This window comes from Aquarana catesbeiana, linkage group LG03, assembly GCF_042186555.1.
Source record: "Aquarana catesbeiana isolate 2022-GZ linkage group LG03, ASM4218655v1, whole genome shotgun sequence".
In the NCBI taxonomy this organism is placed as follows: domain Eukaryota; kingdom Metazoa; phylum Chordata; class Amphibia; order Anura; family Ranidae; genus Aquarana; species Aquarana catesbeiana.
The window spans coordinates 112,519,931-112,538,476 of record NC_133326.1 but is presented as its reverse complement, the minus strand read 5'-3'; positions in this window follow the sequence as shown (position 1 = coordinate 112,538,476).

The following is an 18,546-nucleotide window of genomic DNA, read 5'->3' as shown; positions in this document are numbered from 1 at the left end:
CCCCAATACTTTTGGCTAGATAGTGTATCTAGCAAGTTTTACAATGGTGGTGGAACCCTCCTACACATAAATACTACATTTAGACATAGTTTTAGGACCTGGGAGCTGAGACAACTTCTCTACATGAAGCAGCATGTTTCGGATTCTGAAACCAGATGCTCAGGGATGCTAAGCAGAAGTTCTAACCTCTAAGCCACAGAGGTGCCACATGTGAAAACCTCCTACACATAAATACACATGAATACTGCATTTTTTTGGACATACAGGTGATGGAATTACATTATACAAGAGTTATTCTTCTTGATTTATTCTGTGATATTTGGTGGTTCTTTGTGAGTGAGTGTAGAAAAGTGATGTTACCCTCAAATTTTTGGGAATTACATTTTAATTTCAGATGTTGGTACACATATCACATTTTTTGAGCTAAAAAAAAAAATGATTATTTGGAAATAATAAAAAGCACAAAAAATTGTGACTCATTTTAAATTTGCATCAGCAATGGTATTGTTTGTGGTTTGTAATGACACCTTTGTGAGTTTAGGTAAAGATTGTTGTGAGATGGAGAGTAACAAGTGAAAGTGACAGAGAAAAATATATTTTACGAAAACATCAAAACATTCCACATTCTAACATTCTTAAAAACAAAATAGTTGAAGTAGAAGCAACAGTGTTGCAAAGGAAAATTTGTCCGTTTTCGTCCGATCTCTCCATGGTAACCAGCGGCGCTCGACAAGCCCCTCCCCACTCAGTAAGCAGAGACGGACCTGTCATCCGCCTGCTCAGCAGAGATCAACTGAGAGATCTCCTGCTGAGCTGGCGGACAGAGGCGGACTCCGAGGCAGCGGATCCGCCTCGTGAGAATGATGACTTTTAATAAGGACTGCTGACTTTTAATAAGGACACTTACCTGTCCAGCGAGTCCACAATGTCGCCCCCCCCCCCCCGAGTCCGATACGTCCATCGGATCAGCTGCTGGCGCCGCCATCATAACAAAGGGAAACAGGCACTGGAGCCTTCTGGCTTCACTGCCCGTTTCCTACTGCGCATGCGCTTTGTGAATGGCCCTGTTGTGTTCTGGAACACACACATGTCCCAGAAGGCAACGGGGCCACTCACCGAAGAGGAGGAAGCGCCGTGGAATAGGAAGAGGCAGATTAGGAAGACTGCCTAGCAACAGGGGTTTCTGGTAAGTTACATTTTTTTTTTTCAAATGTTTTTTTTTTTAATTTTTTAAGAATATTAATGCTATTTTTTTTTTAGGGTGGCCCTCTGCTTTAACAAAGAGCTAATTCTGGTATTTACTATAGCTCCCTGTAAAAAAGATATTGGAGCTAAAATGAGAGCTATTTACAGGTCTGAGCATGCTCAGTTGTGTTGGCACCTAGTTGTACAAAAATGAGGAATTTATCTCTTCTCAGACTTTTAAAGATATTTCAGTGTAGAAATCACTTTTTTCACACAGTTTAAAAGCAGATTAACTTTAAATAATATACCGCATATTTCAGTACCATATAAGCAATTATATCATGCTCTAAACATTATTTCCATGTGCACTACTCCAGGTTTTAGCAGAGATAAGCCTCGTACACACGATCAGATTTTCGGCAGGGAATTGTGTGATGACAGACTGCCTAAATCCGACCGTTAGTACGCTCCATCAGACAATTGTTGTCCAACTTTCCTCCAACAAATAATGGATGGCAGGCTAGTAAATTTTCGGCAGGCAACAGACTCTTGTCAAATTTTTCTATCGTGCGTACACAAGTCCATCACACAAAAGTCCAAAGTACAAACACGCATGCTCGGAATCAATGCTCACCAAACACGACATTAGCAGAAGGTGCCAAAAGCGTGGCGTTCAAGAGCTGAAATTCTACGTTCGTGTTTGTTGGCCGACAATTGTGTACTGTTTGTATGTGAAGCGCTTACCCCCGAAGGAGCGGCTAAATAATTTTATATCCGTAATTCACGTTTACCACTCAACCCTCGCAGCCCATAGATTTAACAGTCACAGTCCTTAATGCTTTTTCTTAATGCTTTATTCATCAACGTAAACTGGGATGGGAGAAGGACTTTCGTTGAGATGCTCTTTGGTTGATTTATGATCTTTTCCTTTGCTTCACTTGCAAAGACTCACAGCATTGCGGGAGACAGCAATATAAAACTGGATGATTACTTTATCAGGGAAGAAGTAAGTGAATTTCTGACCCAGAATAAACAATAAGAGTCACTCTGAATGACCTCTCCCGCTTGACTGATTGGAATCCCGGGGCAATGTTGTACCCAAAGTCTCAGGCCACAACCACCTGTCTTGCTGACTTATGTACCAACATCCCTCAGCCTCTGGACAGTACCTCTCTCTTGGGCTTTTCACTCACTTGATCAATAGCCCGTGTGCTGCTCCTAAGCGATCGATCACCCAGTTTCCTTTTGCTTGACTCTACTTCTCCCGCAAGGATTCCTAGTTCCTCTGCTCCTTTGTGGCCCATTCCCCTCCCTGCAGGGGTGGCCAACGACATCCGCAACTACATGCTGTAAGATGTCGTCTGTTCCTCCATGAGGACCGGTTCTTCACCCATCTCGCAAGGGTGAAGCTCCATTGGCTTCCCAGAGGGGAAAAACCTCCACCTCCCCCTCCGGGAACCAGGCTGGCTCTCTCGCTCCTCAGAGCAGGACTGGACTCGAACCCCCCGGGCACCACCCCCATTTTATATGAGAGTCCCGGGCATTACCAAGCAAATCAATGATTGGTCGAGACTATCACATAAACTACCTGTCACTCAAATGGTAATTTAACAACAACAGGCCTGCTGTAATAGCATAAGCTTGTTCTAAATTTATCTGAAATAGAAAGCTAGAAAAAAGGGTCACCTACCTAAAAGTAGGTGCCCGCTACATATGCAAGACAAGTTCCTGGCACATGCCCTTCGGACAAAAGTCTGACGCTTTGTTGGCCAACAATCTGATTGTGTGTACGAGGCTTTACGAGTTTGGGTGCTATTTGTTTTCAGGGAACTATAGTAAATTAGATTTCGGGGGTATTTTTTTACCAGCGCTATAGTGAATACCGTTTTAGTGCTAATTAGCGCTATAGTAAATGACCCCCAATGTTTCCATATTGCTGTAGCCCAGCACCTGGCTAAACTTGCAGCATCAGATTGGTCTTAAAGTATAACTAAAGGCAAAACTTTTGTTTTGTTGTTTTGGATAGAATGGAGGGGGAATAGAACACCTGTCAGGCTTTTATTGCTGTCTGTGCCCCCATTAGGGAGATTAATCCTCTCTGTGTGTCCTGTTTACCATTATCATTGAAAGTGAAAGTTAAGAAAATCCCAAATTTTGGTTTGTCCCCAGAAAAGTAATGGCGGGGAAATCTTTCAATGGGGAAACTAGTTCTGGAGAACTGGGGGTCCCAAAAGAATTCTCTTAATTTGCAGAGATTTCCTCTCACTTCCTGTTTGGCTATAGGACAGGAAGTGAAGGGAATTATCGACAATCGGACACAGATGGTTAAAAAAAATCTGACAGGGGTTATAGCCCTCCGTTACTCTATCCAAAATAAAAACAAAAGTTTTGCCTATACTTCTACTTTAATCTGAATGTGCTCTTCGTGTAAATGGGGGAGGGGCACATAAGGTTAAATTAAGCATTACAAAACTACCTGCAAGATAAATTTGTAGCGCAAGTCTGAAACCACAGTGAACTACCAGGTGCTAAAGGGGTGGGATTTGATTGGGATTTGAGCACAAGTATATCTTTTCTCTGTTGTAATGCAGGTCAGTGACCAGATATGAACCTAGTTGCTCTCCCCCACATTGGGTCTTTATGTCCCATGTTGACATGGTGTCCACCTTAGCATTTTCACTGGCAAGGCAGTGTAGGACTGGCCAGAAGAGGGGTTACTTTAACATAGTTGGCTGGCTTAAACATGTATTACAATATATGTGAACTAAATATCCCTGTTTTTCATTGCATAGTTTGCTGGTTAGGGTGTATTAGTGTGCAGAGGATCCATCCAGAATTTGTAGTGAAACCACATCAAATTACTATATAAAACATAAATGAAAGAAAAGACCCATATATAACAAAAGAATACACAAATTTATCCCATAATTTAAAAAGTAAGGTAAAATTTCCTTCCAAAGTGAACCGCCTATTTTGTCTTTAGTAGATCAACTCCTATGTCTTCACAGTCAATTTAACCACCTGGAATCCAGTGACGGTTAAATTGAGGATAGGCAACTCCTATCCTCATATTGATTAGTGGTTACAAATTAATAATAACTACTGCAGTAGGGAACAGACACAAAAGATACGCTCAGCATCTTTCCAAATAATTGTTCTGCTTTATTATGACGCAATTGAAGGTTTTTATACACATGATTACGTAGGTATCACATTAACCACTTAAGGACCAGCCTCGTTTTGGATTTTAGGTGTTTACATGTTTAAAACAGGTTTTTCTGCTAGAAAATTACTTAGAACCCCCAAACATTATATATGGTTTTTCTTCTAACACCCTAGAGAATACAATGGCGGTCATTGCAATACTTTTTTTTGCACCGTATTTGCGCAGTGATCTTATAAGCGCACTTTTTTTGGAAAAAATTCACTTTTTTGAATAAAAAAATAAAACAACAGTAAAGTTATCCCAATTTTTTTTTATATTGTGAAATATAATGTTACGCCAAGTAAATTGATACCCAACATGTCATGCTTGAAAATTGCGCCCGCTCGTGGAATGGCGTCAAACTTTTACCCTCAAAAATCTCCATAGGCGACGTTTAAAAAATTCTACAGGTTGCATATTTTGCGCTACAGAGGAGGTCTAGGGCTAGAATTATTGCTCTCGCTCTACCGGTCGCGGCGATACCTCACATGTGTGGTTTGACCACCGTTTTCATATGCGGGCGCTACTCGCGTATGCGTTCGCTTCTGCGCGCGAGCTCGTCGGGACAGGGGGGTTTTAAAAATTTTTTTTTTTATTTTTATTATTTATTTTACAATATTTTATTTATTTTTACACTGTTTAAAAAAAAAAAATTGTGTCACTTTTATTCCTATTACAAGGAATGTAAACATCCCTTGCAATAGAAAAAAGCATGACAGGACCTCTTAAATATGAGATCTGGGGTCAAAAAGACCTCAGATCTCATATTTACACTAAAATTCAATTAAAAAAAAAAAAAAGTCATTTAGAAAAATTACATTTGAAAAAATATGCCTTTAAGAGGCGTGGACGGAAGCGACGTTTTGACGTCGCTTCCGCCCAGCAGTGTCATGGAAACGAGTGAGCGCCATCTTGGCCTCACTCGTCTCCAGACAAACCACTGAGCAGGACGCGATCGCCTCCGTCGCTACCGATGGCTCCGGTAAGCGGCGGAGGGCACCGAATCGCGGCGGGAGGGGGGGGCCCCTCTCCCGCCACCGATAAAAGTGATCTCGCGGCGAATCCGCCGCAGGGACCACTTTTATCTGAAAGCCGGCTGCCGCACGAAAACGGGGATACCGGGGTTATGGCAGCTAACTGCTGCCATAACAACGATATCCCCGTTCAAAATTAGGACGTACATAGTCGTGCGGCGGTCGGGAAGTGGTTAATATTACAATTGTACGTTTATGGTAACAAGGGGCATTACATAGGCAGGCTAATTCTAATCAGAACTCGAAAGAATGTAAACATGTACTGAAAACATTATTAGTGCTGTGTGCACAGTGAGGGCAGTGTGCGATACATACAAAATAGAATACAATTATTTACAGAACATACACATTTCCATTACACCAGAAAAGTGTGTAAATGGCAGTTCTCCGCACTGAATGTGTCTGCAGTTCATGAAACCCATAGGTCACTTACCTACTTAAAGTATATTTAAAGTCACAACATATTGTTCACATTGCACTTAAAGCGAGATTTCGGCCAGCTAAATTTTTTTTTTAAAGTCAGCAGCTACAAAATCTGTAGCTGCTGACTTTAAATAAGTAGACTTACCTGTCCTGGGTGCCCGCGATGTCGACCGTCCGAGGCCGACCCGTCCCTCGGCTCTCAGGTCCCGGCACCGCCATCCTAGGTAACGGAAACAAGCAGTGGAGCCTTGCGGCTTCACTGCCAGTTTACTACTGTGCACGCGTGAGCGGTGCGGCGATCTGTGAATGGCCCCGTGGTGTTCTGGGAACACACACAGTTCCCAGAAGACAATGGGGCCGCTCACCGAGGAGCAGAATACGCCGCGGAAGAGAAAGAGGCAGATTAGGAAGACTGCCTAGCAACAAGGGTTTAGGTAAGTATAAAAAAAAAAATTTTCCAAATGTTTTTTTTTATTATTTTTTTAGGATTTTTGATGGAATTTTTTTTTTCAGGGTGGCCCTCCACTTTAATGTTTATATACACTGTTTACTGCTGACTTTGCTGAATTATGAGTTAATTCCAATCTAGTGTTACATAAGTAAATTCTAAGTTACTTTGGCATAGTGGTTACAATGTCTAGCAGACTGTGCTAATATCTTCCTACTGTATGCTTATTTAGGCTCATATCATCATTTACAATAACCGGTACCAATTTATTGAGTTGATTTACCACTAAATGGTCTTGTGTCTATTTCCTGGTACTACATCAAAGCCAAGTTAAAGGTATCCATACTTGTGTTCTTGTAAATGCTTGCATTGACTTTCATTCAATCAGGTGTGTCAGAGAGGCTGAGGTTGAAGAACCCAAATTACCAAGCAGCTCATGCGGGGGTAGCACTACACCTACATTGTACTTTACTGTGACTGAAAAACTACCGCTGCATATTTGTGCTGATGCTGTGTGACTTGCCATTATAACCACTGAGACCGCTAGCAAACACACTAACTTTTGCTCCTTTCCTATCTGCGGCTTTACACTGTGAAAAGTTGTTCTGCTGACTTTTAATAAACACACACTCACCTGTCTCACGGTCCAGCGATGTGGCCGCCCGAAGCCTCGCTTCTCTCCCCCTCCTCTCTGTGGCACCGGCATTGCAAGTGTGGGTGCCTGGTTGTGAAACCACAGTCAGGCACGCACTGCGCATGCCCGAGCCATGCTGCGTGTTATAAATGTCCAGGCAATCTTCTGGGACTTGTGATGTGTCCCAGAAGATTGCAGGGAGGGAGGGGGGAGAGGTAAACTTCCTCCCGGTGTCGCGGTGCCAGGAGAGGAAGGTGGAGCTAGGTACCTGTGAAAACTAGGTACCCTGTCACGTACCTGGTGGTTAGAGCCTGGTTATGCAGAGGAAGGCCTCTCTTGCACCTCTGACTCGGGGCCTCAGGTAGTGTATACAGGTAGCGCAGGGGTGTAGAGTCGCACAAGTGTCCGTTAAACAGGCTTGCTGTTGGGCTGCTGATCCAGTAGTTTGCCAGATGGCAGCAGGTCTCTGTGGGCAGGAACAGGCTGGTACTTTGCCGAAGAGCAGGTCCCACAGATAGCTGGACAGGTGCTAGCAACTTGGTAGCTCTGGAGGGGCTGGAACTTAAGCAGAGTCAGATAAGCCGGGTCATACACAAAACGATCAGATCAAGTACAGATGCAGAGGCAGGAGAATGGTCAAAGGACAAGCTGGGGTCGATGCAGGTGGAAAACAGGAATAGTCAGAAACAAGCCGGATCAATACTTTAAGAGCAAATACAGGAAACAGGAAACAGGATACTCACAGAACGCTGTAGACGAGACAGCACTGATCCTGGGTGCTGATCCAGCTTAAATAGCCCATCTGCCGCCCTTATCTGTCACAGAATGCGCTGCGCATTTTCACGCATGCGCATATGCGTTTGCACGTTAGCACGCGCTAACGCTCCTCTTTTTCCAGGCATTCGGGGAACAGGGATTCTTCTGTGGCTATATTCTGTCTTCTGACAGAGCCTTCCTGACATACCCGCTCCCCACCCCAAAAAAATGACATGCCAAATGTGGCATATCAGGGGGTCACGAGTACTTAAAGCAGAAGTTCCATTTTTGTGTGAAAGCATTAATCCCATCAGTTACTGAGACTGTTACTGCACTTGTTATTGCATCTGTTACCATAAGTGCCAATACTAGTGATGTCAAATGTGCTGCTACAAATGTGCTGCTACAAGTACTCTTGTAAAACGTCCTGCCATACTACGCTTTCAAATATAGAAGTGTTAACTGAAGAACTGTTGGGTACCTTAGCTCCTGGCCATGATAACAAGCCATGATAACAAGGGTTTTTAATTCAAGCTGGCTGTACATACAGTAAATGACAATAGCAAGCATTGGGCTAAACTTGGGCCAGACAGAGTAGAGTCTTTTGGTCAGTGCAGAGGTAATGTAGCATCATGGGTCCAACCATACCATTAGTGTATTGGGATTCAAATTAGGCAGGCAAATTAAAGTGGTTGTAAAGCTTTGTAAAGCCCGCCCGTGGGGCTCCTCTTGTAAGTCTTTTTGTATCTTTGAATGGATATCATGTGAATGAGAAATAAGAAACATACTACTCATGGGCAATCAGTCCTAAACTAAAACCCAGTGGTCTATGGGTATCAAAGGAATTTATCCATGGGCATATTAAATAAAGATATGTGGTGCTATTCCATCAATCAGTGGTACCACTCGAAATATAAAATGTAATGGGCCGATCAAACCCCACCTTCTACAGTAAATGTCCGGAGAAAGTACCCAATAAGTATTAGCATACCAAGTGAATAAAAATGGTGGAAATACAATTCTAAGGTATGGGAAAATTTAAAATCTATAAATATACTATCAAGTGCTTAATCAACAATACCAGTTTCCCCTCGTTAAGTAAAAACAAAATATTTTTCTATGTGAATCTGTGAAAAAATAAAACTAACTTCTCAAATAAGATGCTCAAAACCAAAGTTCATGTGATAATGATAAATAAGTGCCTTACAAACAAATCAATACCTCATACATAATCACTGTAGATGAAATAAATAAATATATGGATATAAATATGATTAATATGGTAAAGTGACCCTTATTCGTGAGTTTGCATATACAAATATTAAAGTGACAAAATAGTGCAAAGATATCATATGTTCAACATAAAATGTGCAATAATTGATACATGGCCAAATGCAAATTTCAATCGTACCATAAAATTATAATAAATAAGTAATAAAAATAATAAATTAATAGGGCAGCCAATCCCACCACAGGAATGCTGTCCCAAACAGTGACAATAGTGTAGTATAGTCCAAAAAAGTGCAGTAGTGGTAGGTGTTTTCCACAGCAAAGTCTTTACACACAGTGCTAAACCAATGTGCAGTGATTTTTTCTTTTTTCTATGCACGTTTTAGTGCATCTCCCAAGTGTTTCCCCCAGCCTCTCACCTCCAGAAGCGGCCCCCAATGGGCCAAGTAGAGCGGGTGGATAGTAACTAGGAAAGGATATGTTCCCTGCAGCGTGTCTTTAAGCATTAAATGAGTCCGTCTCTCATCCCCAGCTTCCAGCGCTTTCAGCGGTCCCAGCAATTTAATCAAGAACAGAGGAGAGGTCTCATGGTGTAGTATTTAAAAATACATTTATTTGAAAAAAACGTAATAACTTACATTAAAATAAGCAGCAAACGGTAGATGTAAGCAAAGCTTCCGGGTTCGGCCGTCCCCGTGAAGCGTCGGCACCTGACTCCTCCTACCCTGACGCGTTGCGTCACAGCATCCAGCAACGCGTCAGGGTAGGAGGAGTCAGGTGCCGACGCTTCACGGGGACGGCCGAACCCGGAAGCTTTGCTTACATCTACCGTTTGCTGCTTATTTTAATGTAAGTTATTACGTTTTTTTCAAATAAATGTGTTTTTAAATACTACACCATGAGACCTCTCCTCTGTTCTTGATTAAATTGCTGGGACCGCTGAAAGCGCTGGAAGCTGGGGATGAGAGACGGACTCATTTAATGCTTAAAGACACGCTGCAGGGAACATATCCTTTCCTAGTTACTATCCACCCGCTCTACTTGGCCCATTGGGGGCCGCTTCTGGAGGTGAGAGGCTGGGGGAAACACTTGGGAGATGCACTAAAACGTGCATAAAAAAAGAAAAAATCACTGCACATTGGTTTAGCACTGTGTGTAAAGACTTTGCTATGGAAAACACCTACCACTACTGCACTTTTTTGGACTATACTACACTATTGTCACTGTTTGGGACAGCATTCCTGTGGTGGGATTGGCTGCCCTATTAATTTATTATTTTTATTACTTATTTATTATAATTTTATGGTACGATTGAAATTTGCATTTGGCCATGTATCAATTATTGCACATTTTATGTTGAACATATGATATCTTTGCACTATTTTGTCACTTTAATATTTGTATATGCAAACTCACGAATAAGGGTCACTTTACCATATTAATCATATTTATATCCATATATTTATTTATTTCATCTACAGTGATTATGTATGAGGTATTGATTTGTTTGTAAGGCACTTATTTATCATTATCACATGAACTTTGGTTTTGAGCATCTTATTTGAGAAGTTAGTTTTATTTTTTCACAGATTCACATAGAAAAATATTTTGTTTTTACTTAACGAGGGGAAACTGGTATTGTTGATTAAGCACTTGATAGTATATTTATAGATTTTAAATTTTCCCATACCTTAGAATTGTATTTCCACCATTTTTATTCACTTGGTATGCTAATACTTATTGGGTACTTTCTCCGGACATTTACTGTAGAAGGTGGGGTTTGATCGGCCCATTACATTTTATATTTCGAGTGGTACCACTGATTGATGGAATAGCGCCACATATCTTTATTTAATTGTATTTTGGGGAACTGAGTGGACCTGTCTATGTTGGCGGCTCTCCATCGGGTGGTTTACCGTCAGGTTCAAGATTTTCTTGCCCATATTGTGGTTTTGCGCACTAGTTCCCATTTATCTAGTATCCATGGGCATATCCATCCTATCTGGAACCAAAAGGGTGCTTCCGGGACAATTATAGCAGACACCAGGCAGTATTGACCTCAACATAGAGTACTACATGCCCACTTCCCCTGCAGGGGTTATTGGATCTGGTGAGTAGGAACCCTGGAGGGGGAGCACAGAAGTCACCTGGAATTATTTCAAGCACTCAAAGTCACCTGCTGATGTTGTTTTATTTCATACACGGCCACTACCCTTTCGCTGTGTATATGGAACTGTAATATACAATTTCTACTTATACTACAGACTTGTTTTTGGTTTTTAGTACACTTTTTTATGTTATTTTTGCTGATGTTCATATTTTGCTTATAGATGTGGTATCTGCATCTATATCTTTATTTTTTCTTTGTGTATCACACTATATAATTGGTATACTAGTTAGCAATATTATTGCATGTATTTATATATTTCCTTTCTTGTATTAGTGCATATGGTTTTGCACCAAGTTTAATGTGACACATCTTCATCCACATAGTATAGCATATATCCAGGAAACCCACTTTAAAGGGGGCACCAATCTTAAAGAGCAGTCCATATCCCTTTGCATATCATGCCTTCAATATGACATCCAAATCCAGAGGGGTGTCCATCTTGATATCCAGGCGAGTCCCTTGGAAACTACTAGACGTAAGAGCAGACGCAGAGGGCAGATTCCTGTTCCTTAAGGGCACGATCGGTGGGAATAGGGTGACTCTGGCCACGATATACGCTCCTAATAGCAACCAAGACCAATTCCTTGTCAGAAACCATGAACCAGACCGAGACAGAAGTACAGTAAAATCACACGTGTTTATTAATAAAAATAAAAAGGTAAATAGAGTAAGCCTAGTTAAAGCATAGCCAGAGTCCAGTAACCAGATCAGGTAGTCAGCCAAGCCAGAGTTCAGTAACCAGATCGGGTAATCAGCTAAGCCAGAGTTCAGTAACCAGATCGGGTAATCAGCCAGGCCAGAAGTCAGGGATCCAAGTAGAGGAACAGCAAGCAGGATAAGGAGCCAGAAGGGATGTCAGCAAAGCCGGTCTTTAAACAGGAATGCAGGAGATGGTTTCTTGTGATGTGATCAAGGCGAAGGCAGAGATCAAGTGAGCTTGACGGCTTTAAGTAGGCAGAACTGACGAGCAGAATCAACAACAGCTGGGTAACTGTGGAGAGAGATGGGAGCTGGCAATTAGCCGACAGCTGAGCGGCCAGCTCAAAGAAGGAAGGGCTGAGCCCAGCCTTGACATTCCTGTGCTCCACTATCAACACACTTGTGGGGTACGCTGAGGGTAAACTCCTTCTGGGTGGAGACTTTAATTTACCCCTAGATCCTAAGGCAGACACATCCATAGGAGGTTCCTCGTTTGCCCCAGGACTTCACAGGCGTGTCCTACAGACCCTCTACAACCACCAACTTACTGATGTATGGAGACTGTTTCATCCCGATGAACGGGATTACACCTTTTACTCCCCTCCACATAAGGCATATTCCCAAATTGACTTGTTCATCATCCCCCACCGCATGCTATCGGCGGTAAAAGCAGTAGACATAGGGAACATCACATGGTCCGACCATGCCCTGGTCACACTGACACTGATTATGTCCGAACATGCCTATTCAAACACCAGACAGTGGCAACTCAATGAGAGCCTGCTTGACGACAAGTTGGTATTTGAGGGTGTTACCAAAGAACTGTAGTACTATTTCCAATATAATCTCGCCTCAGACAGTGACGCAGGGATAATTTGGGAGGCGCACAAAACGGTGATAATGGGGGTCCTTATTAAACATGGATCCAGAATCAAAAAGGCCCGGTGACACCTGTAGAGACCGAACTCTTCAACCTGCGTAGACGAGTGACCTCCCTTCTTCACTACAGGGCCAAGGCAGCACTGCAGTCATGCTGGAAACACTATTATGAATCAGGGGACAAGTGTGGCTGACTACTGGCCAGAGACCTGCAGGAACAGCGTGTACAATCTTACATACCACACCTAGTGGACTCAGAGGGTAGAAAGGTACACCTCCCTACTCAACTCACATCTACTTTCCGCAGGTTTTACCAATCTCTGCATAATATACCCACTAGACCACAGTCACAACATAACATCGAGGAATATATTTCCTCCTCAGGTCTCCCCCAGTTGTCGGAACAGATCCGATAAGATCTGGAGGCTCCCATTACCCTTGAGGAACTGTAAGAGGCCATAGGCTCATCCAAACCCGGTAAATCTCCGGACCCAGATGGATTCACCCCCAAATATTACCAGCTATTTTTCCCCCAACTCGGCAAGCAGATGGTACGAACATTTAACGCCCTAGGACATGAGATGGTATTTCCCCCTAAAGCTCTGAAAGCGCATATCTCTGTCATACCCAAGGAGGACAAGGATCCATCAGCGTGTGGAAGCTATCATCCTATTTCCTTATTGAATGTGGACCTTAAGCTATTCACAAAAATTCTAGCCACACGCATTCAGCCACACCTGACAGCACTGATCCATCTCGACCAGGTCGGTTTTATACCAACTCGCGAGGCTCGAGACAATACCCTGAACCTTATCCATCTGGCCGACATCTCCAACACTCCCACTGTGTTTTTGGGCACGGACGCTGAAAAGGTGTTTGACCGGGTTAACTGGTCCTTTATGTTCTCGGTCCTGCGTCACATGGGGCTGGGGGAGAGGATGGTTGGATGGATCTCGAGTGTGTACTCAAACCCTAGGGCGCAAATTAAGGCTAATGGGCTTTTGTCAGAGCCTTTCCCTATCTCAAATGGAACCCGACAAGGGTGCCCTATATCAACCCTCTTCTTTGCCTTCTCACTGGCGCCATTCCTTTGCAGGGTCAGGCGCAATGCGGATATCAGTGGGGTACGAACTGGGGACTCACATCACATGGTTTCTGCTTACATGGATGACCTCTTATTTTCACTTACTACCTGGTTATATCTCTACCGAACCTTCTAAGTGAACTAGATCAATATGGCTCCCTCTCTAATTTAAAAATAAACATGTCTAAATCAGAGGCAATGGGTGTATCTATGTCCTCATCTCAAATTAACGCCTTAAAAGCCAACTTCAATTTTAAGTGGACTTCTACGGCCCTTAGATATCTGGGCATGTACATCCCACCTAGATTAAATCAAACCTATGCATTAAACTTCCCACCTCTACTTAGTAGAGCACGGACCCTTCAATCCAAATGGCATCAGGGCATTTTTTCCTGGTTTGGAAGATGCAACATAATTGAAATGTCAATCCTGCCCAAATTTTCATATCCCTTCCAAACACTACCAATTCACATACCCGCAGAATTCTTCAAACAGATTAATGCACTAATAGTTAATTTTAGTTGGGCTCACAAAAGACCTAGACTACAATGTCGACTCTTGACTATGCCTAAACAACACAGCGGGGTGGTGGTACCTAATATGCAGAAATATTACCAGACAGCCCATATGGGGAGGCTAATAGATTGGTGTAGACATGCTGATCTCAAACAGTGGCCAAAGATCACAATGCATGGTCCCATTGCGCCGGGTGGTCTGGTGCTTTAAGGACCTTTCCCCTGCTCTTAAAAGGCACCCAACCTTGGGGCCCACTTTGCGTATCTGCTCCCGAATATGTTCTACTACCTCAATATCACCCGCCCAGTCCCCCCCTTTACCCTATAGTGGGGAATCCTCGCTTCCCTCCAGGATTGCAAGAGGGACCTTTTAGAACACTCCTAGATTCGCAATGTTACCAAGCTTCGCATTTTGTACAATCCACGACTTAGCCCTCACTATCTGAGCTGACCTCACCAAATGGTCGCTACCGCTTTGACTTCTGGAGCGGCGTACAGCTCCGACACTTTCTGAACTCTCTCCTGTCTCCGGACAGATTTCAATGAACCCCTTGGAACAATTATGTGAAGCGACAGACCCCCTCCCTTACACACTCTCGCAAATGTATGCGCTACTGATTGCCCCCTCTGCTGATTACACTCCCCCCTTCATACGGAAGTGGGAACTGACATTGGACAGGACTTTTTCCCCGATACAACATAGGTGGATTATACGCTTTGCTTTAAAATTATCTATCCGCACCCGTGCCCAGGAAACCAATTTTAAACTTCTGACGAGATGGTACCATACACCCTCAATACTTCACAAATACTCTCCCTTGATACCCGACAGATACTGGAGATGTCAGGAAGATAGGGGGACTCTACTCCATATTTTCTGGTCCAGTCCGAAATTGGAGCACTTCTGGAAGGAGGTACATCGTATTTCCCAGAAATTTACTGATTGCATCCTCCCAGAAGACCCTGCTCTCTTTCTCCTACACGTCTTGAACATTCCTGAAAAAACATATAACAAATCAGTCTTGCGCCATCTCTTTAATGCTGCCAGATCATGCATTGCCCTGTGCTGGAGAGACTTAAGGCCCCCTTCTATCTCGTTTTGTCTTTCAAGAATTGAAGAGGTAAATAAGATAGAAATTCTGTTATTCTCAGCCCAAAACCGGCATGAGACTTACTCTAAAACATTGGAACATATTCAAGTTCTTTGAGGAAGGGAAGGCCCTCTTCACATCCTGATGTTATTTAAACATGGTGTTATGGCCTATTCAGGGTCCTCCATTCCCCTGTCGGAGGCTACACCTGCTCTGCCCCCCCCCCCTTTCTCCTCCCCCCCCCCCCCCCCACTGCATTTTCTTCCCCTACTACATTTTCTATCTTTACCCTTTCGCCCCATTGTCATTGGCGTTAATGAAAACTGCCTTATCCCTGCATTCATGGCGGCAATGAATACTCGAACCAAGAGTGTTGCTTCCCCTTTTAACAGTTTAAGTTCTGTAGATTCTATGATTACTGGGCGACCCGGCACGGCCGTCCATGTACTTATACTAATTATAATTGATGTTGTTCTTATGGTTTATACTGATTAGCTTTAGGTACACTCTATTCATGTATTTGACTAAATGGATTTGCTGTTCTGTGTGTGCTGGATAATTTAAAGAATTTGAAAAAAAAAAGAAAAGAGCAAATCAACACTCACCAAACTTGTACTAACATGAAATTAGCAGAAGGAGCCCAAAGGGTGGCGCTTGAGAAATGAACTTTCTCTTTGTAGTCTCGTAGTACGTCTAGTACGTCACTATGTTCGTGTTTGTTGGCCGACAATTGTGTACCGTTTGTATGCAAGACAAGTTCCTGGCACACGCCCTTTCGGACAAAAGTCTGATGCTCTGTTGGCCAACAATCGGATCGTGTGTACGAGGCTTTAGACTAATGTCAGGTGAACAATTCTGCTACTAAAGACAAATTGTCAGTGGTAGGATTGCTAAAGAAGCTGTCTGTCTGCCCCTATGCAGCCCCTCTGTATGCAGCACAATGTAGCTGGCTTGAACGCTACTGAATCTCAATTACATAGCGGTGGGATCAACATCTCACTGCCTCAGTTACAGGGGGGAGAAAGTCCATAGGGGCAAACAGGCAGCCTTTCAACGTTCTTGCAACTAGTGTTTTTGATAGCTGTAGGATCGCTAGCGACAGTTGCCCATTAATCATCAGCCTGGTACACATGATCGGATTGTGGGCCAACAGAGCGTCAGACTTTTGTCAAAGGGTGTGTGCCAGGAACTTGTCTTGCATACTATGGTACACAAGGTACAGGTACACAATTGTCAGCCAACAAACATGAACGTAGTGACGTACTACGAGGAACTTCATCTCTTGGGTGCCACACTTTGGGCACCTTCTGCTAATTTCGTGTTTGGTGAGCATGCGTGTTTGTACTTTCAACTTTTGTGTGACGGACTTGTGTACAGACGATACGAAAATCTGACAACAGACCCTCATATGATGACGCTGTACTGCACTGGTGACAGTATGTAAAAAAAAAAAAAAAATTGTGGAAAAAAACGTTTTAATAAATTTCTTCCTTTTCCAAAAAATTGAGACAAAAAAATGACAACTTAAAAAAACTTGTCAGTGCATCAGGATTGATCAATTTTCAAAGATATACTGTATGCTATTGTTTGCAGACGCTATAACTTTCACACAAACCAATTAATATACACTTATTGGGATTTATTTTACCATAGACATGTACCAGAGTACATTTTGGCCTAAATTTGTGAAGAAATTTGAATATTGAATATGTTTTATAACAGAATGTAGACATCATCATTTTTTTTTTTTCAAAAATGTCAGCCTTTTTTGGATTATATAACAAAAACTAAAAAAACCAGTGGTGATCAAATACTGCCAAAATAAAGCTCTATTTGTGTGAATTTTTTTATAAATTCCATTTGGGTACAGTGTTGCACGACCGAGCAATTGCCTGTTAAAGTAGCGCAGTGCTGAATAGAAACAAGTGGTCTGGAAATGAAGGGGATAAAACCTTCCGGAGGTAAAGTGGCTAAATCATGCTCACAGCTGCATCAGCAACTGTGAGCTTGATACATACCAGCTTTAAGAAGCAGCAAGGGGCTTCTGACAAAAGTAATCACTTTTATAGGGCTTTCAAAGTGCGACCCCCCCAGCCAGGGCTGGACTGGGACAAAAATTTGGCCCTGGACTTCATCCAGACCGGCCCACTTTGACAGGTTTCTCCCATGCCGGCCGGACAGACCCACCCCCCCCAGCCGGCCAACCCCGATGGCCACCTAAGTCCCTCCTCCCCCTTCACTAGCCATTAGCCAATCTACTTTATTAGAGTAGAACGGCTGGTACCAGTGGGGAAGTTAGTCATTATTTCACCCGGGGCAAAGAATCAGTTTGTTGCCCCCCCTAATGGGACAAGATTAGGCAGAAGTGAGAAACTCCCAGCCCATAGCTGTTGAGTCAGCTGTCTGTCCCCTCCCCCATGCTCCCTTTGGTCCCCCCATGCTCCTCTGCCCCCCCCTGTGCTCCTCTGGTCCTCCCCCTGCTTCTCTGTTCCCCCACATGCTTCTCTGTTCCCCCCATGCTCCTCTGTACCCTCATGCTTCTCTGGTCCCCCCTGTGCTCCTCTGGTACCCCCCCTGCTTCTCTGGTCCCCCACATGCTTCTGCATTCCTCTCCTGATCTTCTGTTCCCCCCATGCTGCGCTGGTCCCCCATGTGCTCCGCTGGTCCCCATGTGCTGTGCTGGTCCCCCATGTGCTCCGCTGGTCACCGCGTGCTGCGCTTGTCCCCCATGTGCTCCACTGGTCCCCCACCTGCTCCTATGGTCCTCCATGTGCTCTGCTGGTCCCCCCATGCTCCTCTCCCCCCCAATGCTGCTCTGGTCCCCGTGCTTCTCTATTCCCCCCCCTTTGCTGCTCAGGTCCCCATGCTCCTCTATTCCCCACTATGCTGCTCTGGTCCCCCATGCTCCTCTATTCCCCTTCCCCTTTGCTGCTCAGGTCCCAATGCTCCTCTATTCCCCCCATGCTGCTCTGGACCCCCATGCTCCTCTATCCCCCCCCCTTTGCTGCTCAGGTCCCCATGCTCCTCTATTCCCCCCCCTTTGCTGCTCATGTCCCCATGCTTCTCTATTCCCCACCATGCTGCTCTGGTCCCCCATGCTCCTCTATTCCCCTTCCCCTTTGCTGCTCAGGTCCCCCATGCTCCTCTATTCCCCTTCCCCCTTTGCTGCTCAGGTCCCCATGCTCCTCTATTC